We start from the raw sequence: 11,052 nt of genomic DNA, 5'->3' as shown, positions 1-11,052 counted from the left end.
CCACCACTTGGGCTAGTTTGGTCCTCAGCACACATAATGGTTATGCTACATATAGCAATTAAAGACCCATGACCTAGAGATTCTAGTCCATTTACTTCAATTTTCCTGAAGATGAAACTGAAGCCAAGACAACAGATTCACTTATTTCTCCAAGGCTCACACAGCCAGTTAATAGTACTCCTGACACCCAGTCCAGTGCTTTTTGTGTCATATCACACTACCTATTCATTTTGTCATTATATAGAATACACATTTCTTGAGAGAGCATGTGGCTTTTTTACTATAATAAGTCATGGGAAACTCCCCAAATATGCTGGAGCTGAAAAATATAATAGAGGTCTTTGGCCTCCTTAGGTAGGTTTATTCCAGGTATTTTATTCTTTTTGTTGCAGTGGTAAATGGAAGTGTTTCCTTAATTTCTCTTTCAGATTTTTCATAATTAGTGTATAGGAATGCAAGTGATTTCTGTGCATTAACTTTGTATCCTGCTACTTTACCAAATTCATTGATTAGCTCTAGTAGTTTTCTGTTAGCATCTTTAGGATTCTCTATGTATAGTATTATGTCATCTGCAAACAGTGACAGTTTCATTTCTTTTCCGATTTGGATTCCTTTTATTTCTTTTTATTCTCTGATTGCTGTGGCTAAAACTTCCAAAACTACGTTGAATAATAGTGGTGAGAGTGGGCAACCTTGTCTTGTTCCTGATCTTAGTGGAGATGGTTTGAGTTTTTCACCATTGAGAACGATGTTGGCTGTGGGTTTGTCATATATGTCCTTTATTATGTTGACGTAAGTTCCCTCTATGCCTACTTTCTGGAGAGTTTTTGTCATAAATGGGTGTTGAATTTTGCCAAAAGCTTTTCCTGCATCTATTGAGATGATCATATGGGTTTTCTCCTTCAATTTGTTAATATGGTTTATCACATTAATTTATTTGCATATAGTGAAGAATCCTTGCATTCCTGGGATAAAATCCACTCGATCATGGTGTATGATCCTTTTAATGTGCTGTTGGATTCTGTTTGTTAGTATTTTGTTGAGGTTTTTGCATCTATGTTCATCAGTGATATTGGCTTGTAGTTTTCTTTTTTTGTGACATCTTTGTCTGGTTTTTGTATCAGGGTGCTGGTGGCCTCTTAGAGTGTGTTTGGGAGTGTTCCTCCCTCTGCTATATTTTGGAAGAGTTTGAGAAGGATAGGTGTTAGCTCTTCTTTAAATGTTTGATAGAATTTCCCTGTGAAACCATCTGGTCCTGGGCTTTTGTTTGTTGGAAGGTTTTAAATCATAATTTCAATATCAGTGCTTGTGATTGGTCTGTTTATATTTTCTATTTCTTCCTGGTTCAGTCTCATAAGGTTGTGCTTTTCTAAGAATTTGTCCATTTCTTCCAGGTTGTCCATTGTATTGGCATATAGTTGCTTGTAGTAATCTCTCATGATCCTTTGTATTTCTGCAGTGTCAGTTGTTACTTCTCCTCTTCATTTCTAATTCTGTTGATTTGAGTCTTTTCCCTTTTTTTCTTGATGAGTCTGGCTCATGGTTTATCAATTTTGTTTATTTTCTCAAAGACTAGCTTTTAGTTTTATTGATCTTTGCTATTGTTTCCTTCATTTCTTTTTCATTTATTTCTGATCTGATTTTTATGATTTCTTTCCTTCTGCTAACTTTGGGGATTTTTTTCTTCTTTCCTCTAATAGCTTTAGGTGTAAGGTTAGGTTTTTTATTTCAGATTTTTCTTATTTCTTGAGTTAGGATTTTCTTGCTATAAACTTCCCTCCTAGAACTGCTTTTGCTGCATCCCATAGGTTTTGGGTCATCGTGTTTTCATTGTCATATGTTTCTAAGTATTTTTTGATTTCCTCTTTGATTTCTTAAGTGATCTCTTGGTTATTTAGTAGCATATTGTTTAGCCTCTATGTTTTTTGTGTTTTTTACAGTTTATTTTCCTGTAACTGATATCTAGTCTCATAGCATTGTGGTTGGAAAAGATACTTGATACGATTTCAATTTTCTTAAATTTACCAAGGCTTGATTTGTGACCCAAGATATGATCTATCCTGGAGAATGTTCCATGAGCACTTGAGAAGAAAGTGTATTCTGTTGGTTTTGGATGGGATGTCCTATAAATATCAATTAAGTCTATCTTGTTTAATGTGTCATTTAAAGCTTGTGTTTCCTTATTTATTTTCATTTTTGTTGATCTGTCCATTGGTGAAAGTGGGGTGTTAAAGTCCCCTACTATGATTGTGTTACTGTTGATTTCCCCTTTTATGGCTGTTAGCAATTGCCTTATGTATTGAGGTGCTCCTATGTTGGGTGCATAAATATTTACAATTGTTATATATTCTTCTTGGATTGATCCCTTGATCATTATGTAGTGTCCTTTGTCTCTTGTAATAGTCTTTATTTTAAAGTTTATTTTGTCTGATATGAGTATTGCTACTCCAGCTTTCTTTTGATCTCCATTTGCATGGAATATCTTTTTCCATCCCCTCACTTTCAATCCGTATGTGTTACTAGGTCTCAAGTGGGTCTCTTGTAGACAGCATATATATGGATCTTGTTTTTGTATCCATTCAGCAAGCCTCTGTCTTTTGGTTGGAGCATTTAATCTATTTACATTTAAGGTAATTATTGATATGTGTGTTCCTATTACCATTTTCGTAACTGTTTTGGGTTTGTTTTTGTAGATCTTTTCCTTCTCTTGTATTTCCTGCCTAGAGAAGTTCCTTTTGCACTTGTTGTAAAGCTGGTTTAGTGGTGCCGAATTCTCTTAGCTTTTACTTGTTTGTAAAGATTTTAATTTCTCTGTCGAATCTGAATGAGATCCTTGCTGGGTAGAGTAATCTTGGTTGTAGGTTTTTCCCTTTCATCACTTTAAGTATGTCCTGCCAGTCCCTTCTGGCTTGCAGAGTTTCTGCTTAAAGATCAGCTGTTAACCTTGTGGGGATTCCCTTGTGTGTTATTTGCTGCTTTTAATTTTTTTCTTTGTATTTAATTTTTGATAGTTTGATTAATATGTGTCTTGGTGTGTTTCTCCTTGGATTTATGTTGTATGGGACTCTCTGCACTTCCTGAACTTGACTATTTCCTTTCTCATATTAGGGAAGTTTTCAACTGTAATCTCTTCAAATATTTTCTCAGACTCTTTCTTTTTCTCTTCCTCTGGGGACTCCTGTAATTAGAATGTTGGTGTGTTTAATGTTGTCTCAGAGGTCTCTGAGACTGTCCTCTATTCTTTTCATTCTTTTTTTCTTTATTCTGGTCTGTGGTAGTTATTTCCAGTATTTTATCTTCCAAGTCACTTGTCTGTTCTTCTGCTTCAGTTATTCTGCTATTGATTCCTTCTAGAGAATTTTTAATTTCAGTTATTGTGTTGTTTATCATAGTTTGTTTGCTCTTTAGTTCTTCTAGGTCCTTGTTAAACATTTCTTGTATTTTTCCATTCTATTTCCAAGGTTTTGTATCATCTTTACTATCATTACTCTGAATTCATTTTCAAGTAGATTGCCTAGTTCCTCTTCATTTGTTTGGTCTGGTGTGTTTTTACCTTGCTCCTTCATCTGCTGTGTATTTCTGTCTTCTCATTTTGCTTAACTTACTGTATTTGGGGTCTCCTTGTCACAGGCTTCAGGTTCGTAGTTCCCATTGTTTTTGGTGTCTGCCCCCAGTGGCTAAGTTTGGTTCAGTGCGTTGTGTAGGCTTCCTGGTGGAGGGGACTAGCGCCTGTGTTCTGGGGGATGAGGCTGGAACTTGTCTTTCTGGTAGGCAGGACCAAGTCTGGTGGTGTCTTTTGGGGTGTCTGTGCACTTGTTATGATTTTAGGCGGCCTCTCTGCTAATTGGTGGGGTTGTGTTCCTGTCTTGTTAGTTGTTTGTCATGGGGTGTCCAGCACTGGAGCTTTCTGGTTGGAGTGGAGCTGGGTCTTAGCATTGAGATGTATATCTCTGAGAGAGGTGTTACTGATTGATATTATGTGGGGCCAGGAGGTCTCTGGTGATCCAATGTCCTGAACTCTGCTCTTCCAACTCTGAGGCTCAGGCTTGACACCTGGCTGGAGCACCAAGCCCCTGTCAGCCACACAGTTCAGAAGAAAAGGGAGAATAAAAATAAATGAAGAAAATAAAGTTATTAAGATAAAAAATTAAAAAATACTATTAAAGTTAAAAAATAATAAAAAAAAATAAAAAGAAGAGAGCAACCAAACCAGTAAACAAATCTACCAATGATAATAAGTTCTAAATACTAAACTAAGATAAACATAAAACCGGAAACAAATCAGTTGCAGTCAGCAAACCCCAAGTCTACATTTTCTCCCAAAGTCCACTGCCTCAATTTGGGGATGATTCATTGTCTATTGAGGTATTCCACAGATGCAGGATACATCAGGTTGCTTGTGGAAATATAATCTGCTTCTCCTGAGGCTACACGGAGAAATTTCCCTTTCTCTTCTCTGTTTGCACAGCTCCTGGGGTTCAGCTTTGGATTTGGCCCCGCCTCTGTGTGTAGGTCACCTGAGGGTGTCTGTTCCCCGCCCAGAGAGGGTGAGGTTAAAGTAGCAGCTGATTCGGGGGCTCTGGCTCACTCAGGCCAGGTGGAGGGAGGGGTACCGAATGCGGGGTGAGTCTGCGGCGGCAGAGGCCTGCATGAAGTTGCAACAGCCTGAGGCATGCTGTGTGTTCTCCCGGGGAAGTGGTGCCTGGATCACTGGACCCTGGCAGTGGCGGGCTGCACAGGCTCACGGGAGGGGAGGTGTGGATAGTGACCTGTGCTCGCACACAGGCTTCTTGGTGGCTGCAGCAGCAGCATTAGCATTTTTTGCCAGTCTCTGGTGTCCACGCTGATAGCCATGGCTCGTGCCTGCCTCTGAAACTCATTTAGGCGGTGCTCTGAATCTCCTCTCTTCGCGCACCCTGAAACAATGGTCTCTTGCCTCTTAGGCAGGTCCAGAATTTTTCCCGGACTCCCTCCCGGCTAGCTGTGGCGCACTAGTCCCCTTCAGGCTGTGTTCATGCAGCCAACCCCAGTCCTCTCCCTGGGATCTGACCTCCAAAACCAGAGCCTCAGCTCCCAGCCCCCACCCACCCTGGCGGGTGAGCAGACAAGCCTCTCGGGCTGGTCGGCACTGAATCTCTGTGCGGGAATCCCTCTGCTTTGTCCTCTGCACCCCTATTGCTGCGCTCTCCTCTGTGGCTCCGAATCTTCCCCCCACCGTGCCCACCCCCCATCTCCACCAGTGAAGGGCCTTCCTAGTGTGTGGAAACTTTTCCTCCTTCACATCTCCATCCCAGAAGTGCAGGTCCCATCCCTATTCTTTTGCCTCTGTTTTTGCTTTTTTCTTTTGCCCTACCCAGGTACATGGGTAGTTTCTTGCCTTTTGGGAAGTCTGAGGTCTTCTGCCAGCGTTCAGTAGGTGTTCTGTAGGAGTTGTTTCACATGTAGATGTATTTTTGATGCATTTGTGGGAAGGAAGGTGATCTCCATGTCTTAAGCCTCTGCCTTCTTGAAGGTCCTTCCGAGGCTATACTATTTTAAATTCCCACCAGCAATGTATGAGGATTTCTATTTCTACACGTTCTTATCAACATTTGTTATGTTGTGTTAAATTTTTTAAAATTATAACCATCCTAGTAGGTGTGAAGTAGTATCTCATTATGGTTTTAATTTGTATTTCTAGTGAGTAGTGACTCATGTTGAGCATCTTTTCATGTGCTTGTTATCCATTTGTAAATCTTTGGATAAATGTCTATTCAAGTCTTCTACCCATTTTAAGAAATTGGGTTGTTTGTCATTTTGCTGTTGAGTTGTAAGAATTCCTTATATATTCTGGTTGCTAAGCCCTTATCAGATATATGATTTGCAAGTATTTTCTCCCTTTCTGTAGGCCGTCTTTTCACTCTTTTGATAATGTACTTTGATGTACAAAGTTCCTAGTTTTGATGAAGTCCAATTTATCTATTTTTTCTTTGGTTGTTCATGCTTTCAGTGTTGTATCTAAGAATCTACCATGAAGTCCAAAGTCATGATTATTTATGCCTATGTTTTCTTCTAAGAGTTTTATGGTTTTAGCTCTTATATTTAGGTCACTGACCTTCATGCTTTATTTTTGATAGTTTCCCTTTTTATACCTTTAATTTTCCCCTGCTGTACTGTGATTTTCTGCTTTGGTGTTCTGATCACACTGACTGAACTTGTTTTCATGTTAAAGGAGTCAGTTTCCTTTTGTGTCATAGTGACAAAGTACTTAACCTCTCTGTGCTTCAGATTCCTTATCTAAAAATGGAGATAGTACCTTTTTCTTTGGATTGTGTTGGCAATTAAATGAGAGGATTAAGTGTATAAAAGACATAGCAGTATTTATGGAGCATGGTGTGGTAAGAGTTCTATAAATGCTAGCTAGTATTGTTGTCATTGTCGTTATAGGTTAGGGGTTTTATATATTGTAATGCCCTTTTTCTTTCACCTCTATAAACATAGCATGGTGATCAGATTAAGTATAAAAGAAAAACAGGAGGTTTAAATAGTTTTGTTCTAGAAGTTTTACTGATGCTGATAATGCCAATGTCTTCTGAGACACAAGGAAGTAACTACTTTAAATATCACAATGTGGTGTATTACAGTAACCAAAGAAATCTTATCATAGGTGTTACTTACTTTTTAAACAAGAAAAGCATTTGTGGTATTTATCAATAAAATTTTTGGGTGGAGAATATGAGCAAAAAACCAGAAAGGCACAAAGAAGAAAAAGGCACAAAGATTGAAATAGAGTAAGTCAGATGTTAGGACTAGTGACACAAATTTAATTTTTAAATGCATGGAAACAGTTCACATTCAGGAGAAGATGGGTTTATACAGAGGAAAGGAAGGCAGTGAAATACCTTAATGGATGCAGCTGATGATACATACAGCCCTCCCATTCCATCTGGGTGAGAGGCGACCGAACAAAGTGACATTTAAGCCTGTTCTGAGTGGAGTGTGAGCTGCTGCAACAATGTTGCCTCTCATTGCAGCGCCCCCCTCAACCTGTAGCCCCATGCATCAGCTGATGGAAAGTTCTAGAATTGGGAAACAGGAGGAAGAAGTAGCACACAGAGGGAAGGGAAGTGAGAAGAAAGTGAAAGACAGGATGAGCTGAGTGACCACAGTCTCTGCTTAGGTTCCATTCTTCTTGAAGATTCCTTCCTCTACCACCAAAGGGAGAAAGTGAAAACAAAACCATTTACTCTTCCTTTCTGTCTATCCCTTTCTTTCCTCTCAAACCATAACCTGCAATGATCTAGACTGTGCGTAACCAAGCCCACCTCCCTTGCTTGCAAGAGGAAGGGCAGGGAAACTTCTGAATGGAGCTAGACATTTTTTCCATCAGTGCCAATTTTTACAAGTTATACCTCAGGAAGGAAGGGAAGCGATTGTCCTTGTCTCAGCCCAACCCTGAAGTAGGATATAACTTTGTGTGCTTGACCTCCTCCAGATGGACTTGCAAGCAGCAGTTTTGTGTAACAGATTTGACTGAAGAGTAAGGGGTAAGGGAAGGAGAAAGTAATTCTCCTTACCCAGCACGGTACCATAGATAATTTAAAATTTGGTGATAAGCTTCCCTGTTCTAAAAAAAAACCTGTCACTATCTAGATCTGCCTCCTGCCCTGCTGCTGGGCTTTTTCTATTTCTACTGGTTTCCAACCCTAAACTTTTGCTTTATTATTGTTTTTAATTAGGGACCCATTAGTAATCCTTATCATGCAAGCACTCCCTTTCTATTACCAAACAGCTCATCAAGGTATTTTTCTCAACAAAGGCAGTTATTTTTCTAGGGGGACTCTATGCCTACTGGTAAAACAAAAACTTAGCTCCTCAGCTACATCAGATTACATGACCTACACTTTGTAGAAGTAATTCATATTCATGTCTATATTGCTTTTTGTGGTTTTAAAAAAAGAGGGAGAAGCTAATAATTTACTTCAAATTGTACCTATAACTGCCATGGCAATCAATCACTCTGGGAATATTTACTCTACTCTGTCCCCTCTTCTCCCATATTTTGATTGACATTGAAAACAACTGGATTGTTTTAGAGACGAAACAGTTATTGGGACTTTTTATTGTGTGTGTGTGTTTTCTAAGGGCATAAGATTTTCTTTAATGTATCAAAGAGGAACACAGATTTTAAAAGGTAACAAGTATCATTTAAAATCATTAAAAGAATCAAGATCAAAAAGAAGTCACAGAATCCAAATAGTTATCAAGGAATAGAACACAAAATAAAGGTCAAGGAATAGAACATGTATAAGTAAGGAAAATTATATATTATAGCCTAGTTATGTATCATTTCTATTATAATATATAACTAAGTGACAAATGATAACAAAGCTTGCAAAATTCAAAGGTCTCTATTATAGAAAGAAAACTATAAAGCTAGATTAAAGTAAGAACTAAGACATAAGACTACTAAGAACCTATAACTAATTATAGTGAAGAGTAATTTAGAAGATTTCCCATGAAAAACTGGAGGCAAAATGAAAATTTTGATAAACATAAATACAGTACTATATTTTAAACCCTTATATCTAATCCTCCTTCCCTGCCTGACTCTCTCTCACGTACACAACTAACAAATGCTGGAAACAGTGCAGCCAAACAGGAACCTCATTCACAACTGGTAGACATGAAAGTAGTGAAAACCCCTTTTAATAAATGTGTGCAGTGGAAAAGAACCCAAAATTACTTATGTCTAAAGGAAGCTCTCACAAAGTTATACTACTCAAAGAAACTAAAGACTTCTTAAATCAAAACACTTTTTAAAGCAACATTAGTAGCAAAATTGGTCATTTCTACATCCTGGAAACAAAGGATAATGCTATCTATTTTTTTAAAAAAATTGAAGTATACTTGATTTACAATATTAAATCAAGTTAGTGTTAGTTTCAGGTGTACAGCATAATAATTCAGTATTTTTGCCGATTATGCTCCATTGTAGGTCATTACAAGATAATGGCTATAATTCCCTGTGCTATATAGTATATCCTTGTTCCTTATCTATTTTATATACAGTAGTTTGTATCTGGTAATCCCATACTCCTAATTTGTCCCTCCTCCCTTCCCTTTCCTCTTTGGTAACCACAAGTTTGTTTTTATATCTATGAATATGTTTCAGTTTTGTGTATACATTCATTTGTATTATTTTTTAGATTCCACATATAAGAGATAACATACAGTATTTGTCTTTGTCTGACTTATTTCACTGAGCATAATATTCTCTAGGTCCATCCAAGTTGCTGCAAATGGCAGTATTTAATTCTTTTTTATGGCTGAGTAATATTCCATTATATATAAAGTAATATTCCATGTGTATATACCATGTCTTCTTAATCCAGTCATCTGTTGATGGGCTCTTGGGTTGCTTCCATGTCTTGGCTATCATAAATAGCGCTGCTGTGAACACTGGGGTGCAAGTATATTTTCGAATTAGTGTTTTCATTTTTTTTCCAGATATCTAATCAAGAGTATTTCTACTTTTAGTTTTTTGAGGAACCTCCATACTGTTTACCATAGTGACTGCATCACTTTACATTCCCACCAACAGTGTATAAGGATTCCCTTTTCTCCACATCCTTCCAACATTTGTTATTTGTAGACTTTTTGATGATCGCCATTGTGACAGGTGTGAGGTGATACCTCATTGTGGTTTTGATTTACATTTCTCTGATAATTAGTGATGTTAAGCATCTTTTCATATGCCTGTTGGCCATCTGTATGTCTCCTTTGGAGAAGTGTCTATTCAGGTCTTCTACCCATTGTTTGACATGGTTGTTTGTTCTTTTGATGTTGAGTTGTAAGAGCTGTTTCAATGTTTTGGATATTAACCCCTTATCAGTCATATTATTTGCAAATATTTTCTCCCATTCTGTAGGTTGTCTTTTCATTTTGTCGATGGTTTCCTTTGCTGTGCAAAAACTTCTAAGTTTAATTAGGTCCTATTTGTTTATTTTTGCTTTTGTTTCCTTTGCTTTAGGAGACAGATCCAGGAACATATTTCTACAATTTATATCAAAGAGTGTTCCATCTATGTTTTCAACCAGGAGTTTTAGGGATTCAGGTCTTACATTTAGGGCTTTAATCCATTTTGAGTTTATTTTTGTATATGGTGTTAGAGAATGTTCTAATTTCATTCTTTTACATGTTGCTGTCCAGTTTCCCCAGCACCACTTATTGAAGAGACTCTCTTTTCTCCATTGTATATTAGTACCCCCTTTGTCACAGATTAATGGACCATTAGTATGTGGGTTTATTTCTGGGCCTTCTATTCTGCTCCATTGATCTATGTGTCTATTTTTGTGCCAGTACTGTACTGTTTTGAATACTGTAACTTTGTAGTATAATCTGAAGTCAGGGAGCATGATACCTCCAGCTTTGGTTTTTGTTTGTTTGTTTTCCTTAAGATAGCTTTGGGAATTCAGGGTCTTTTGTGGTTCCATATAAGTTTTAGGATTATTTGTTCTAGTTCTATGTAAAGTGTAATGGGTATTTTGATAGGAATTGCATTAAATCTGTAGATTACCTTGGGTAGTATGGTCATTTTAAGAATATTAAGTCTTCCAATACAAGAACATGGTAAATCTTTCCATCTGTTTTTGTCATCTTCAGTTTCTTTCATCAGTGTCTTACAGTTTTCTGAGTATAGGTCTTTTGCCTCCTTAGGTAGGCTTATTCCTAGGTATTTTATTCTTTTCAATGCAATTGTAAATTGGATTATTTCCTTAATTTCTCTTTCTGATAGTTCATTGTTAGTGTATAGAACTGCAACAGATTTCTATATATTAATTTTGTATCCTGCAATTTACTGAATTCACTGATGAGCTCTAGTAGTTTTTTAGCGATGTCTTTAGGATTTTCTATGTATAGTATCATGTTATCTGCAAACAGTGACAGTTTTACTTCTGGCTTTCCAGTTTGGAAGTGCCGTTTATTTTTGTACTTTATAATATAATCATAATAGCAAACATTATTATAAAGTTTACCATGTACTCAGCTCTAAGTGTTTTACATATTGTT

Source organism: Leucopleurus acutus, assembly GCF_964270905.1.
Source record: "Leucopleurus acutus genome assembly, chromosome: 8".
NCBI lineage: Eukaryota > Metazoa > Chordata > Mammalia > Artiodactyla > Delphinidae > Leucopleurus > Leucopleurus acutus.
This window is presented reverse-complemented; position numbering follows the sequence as displayed.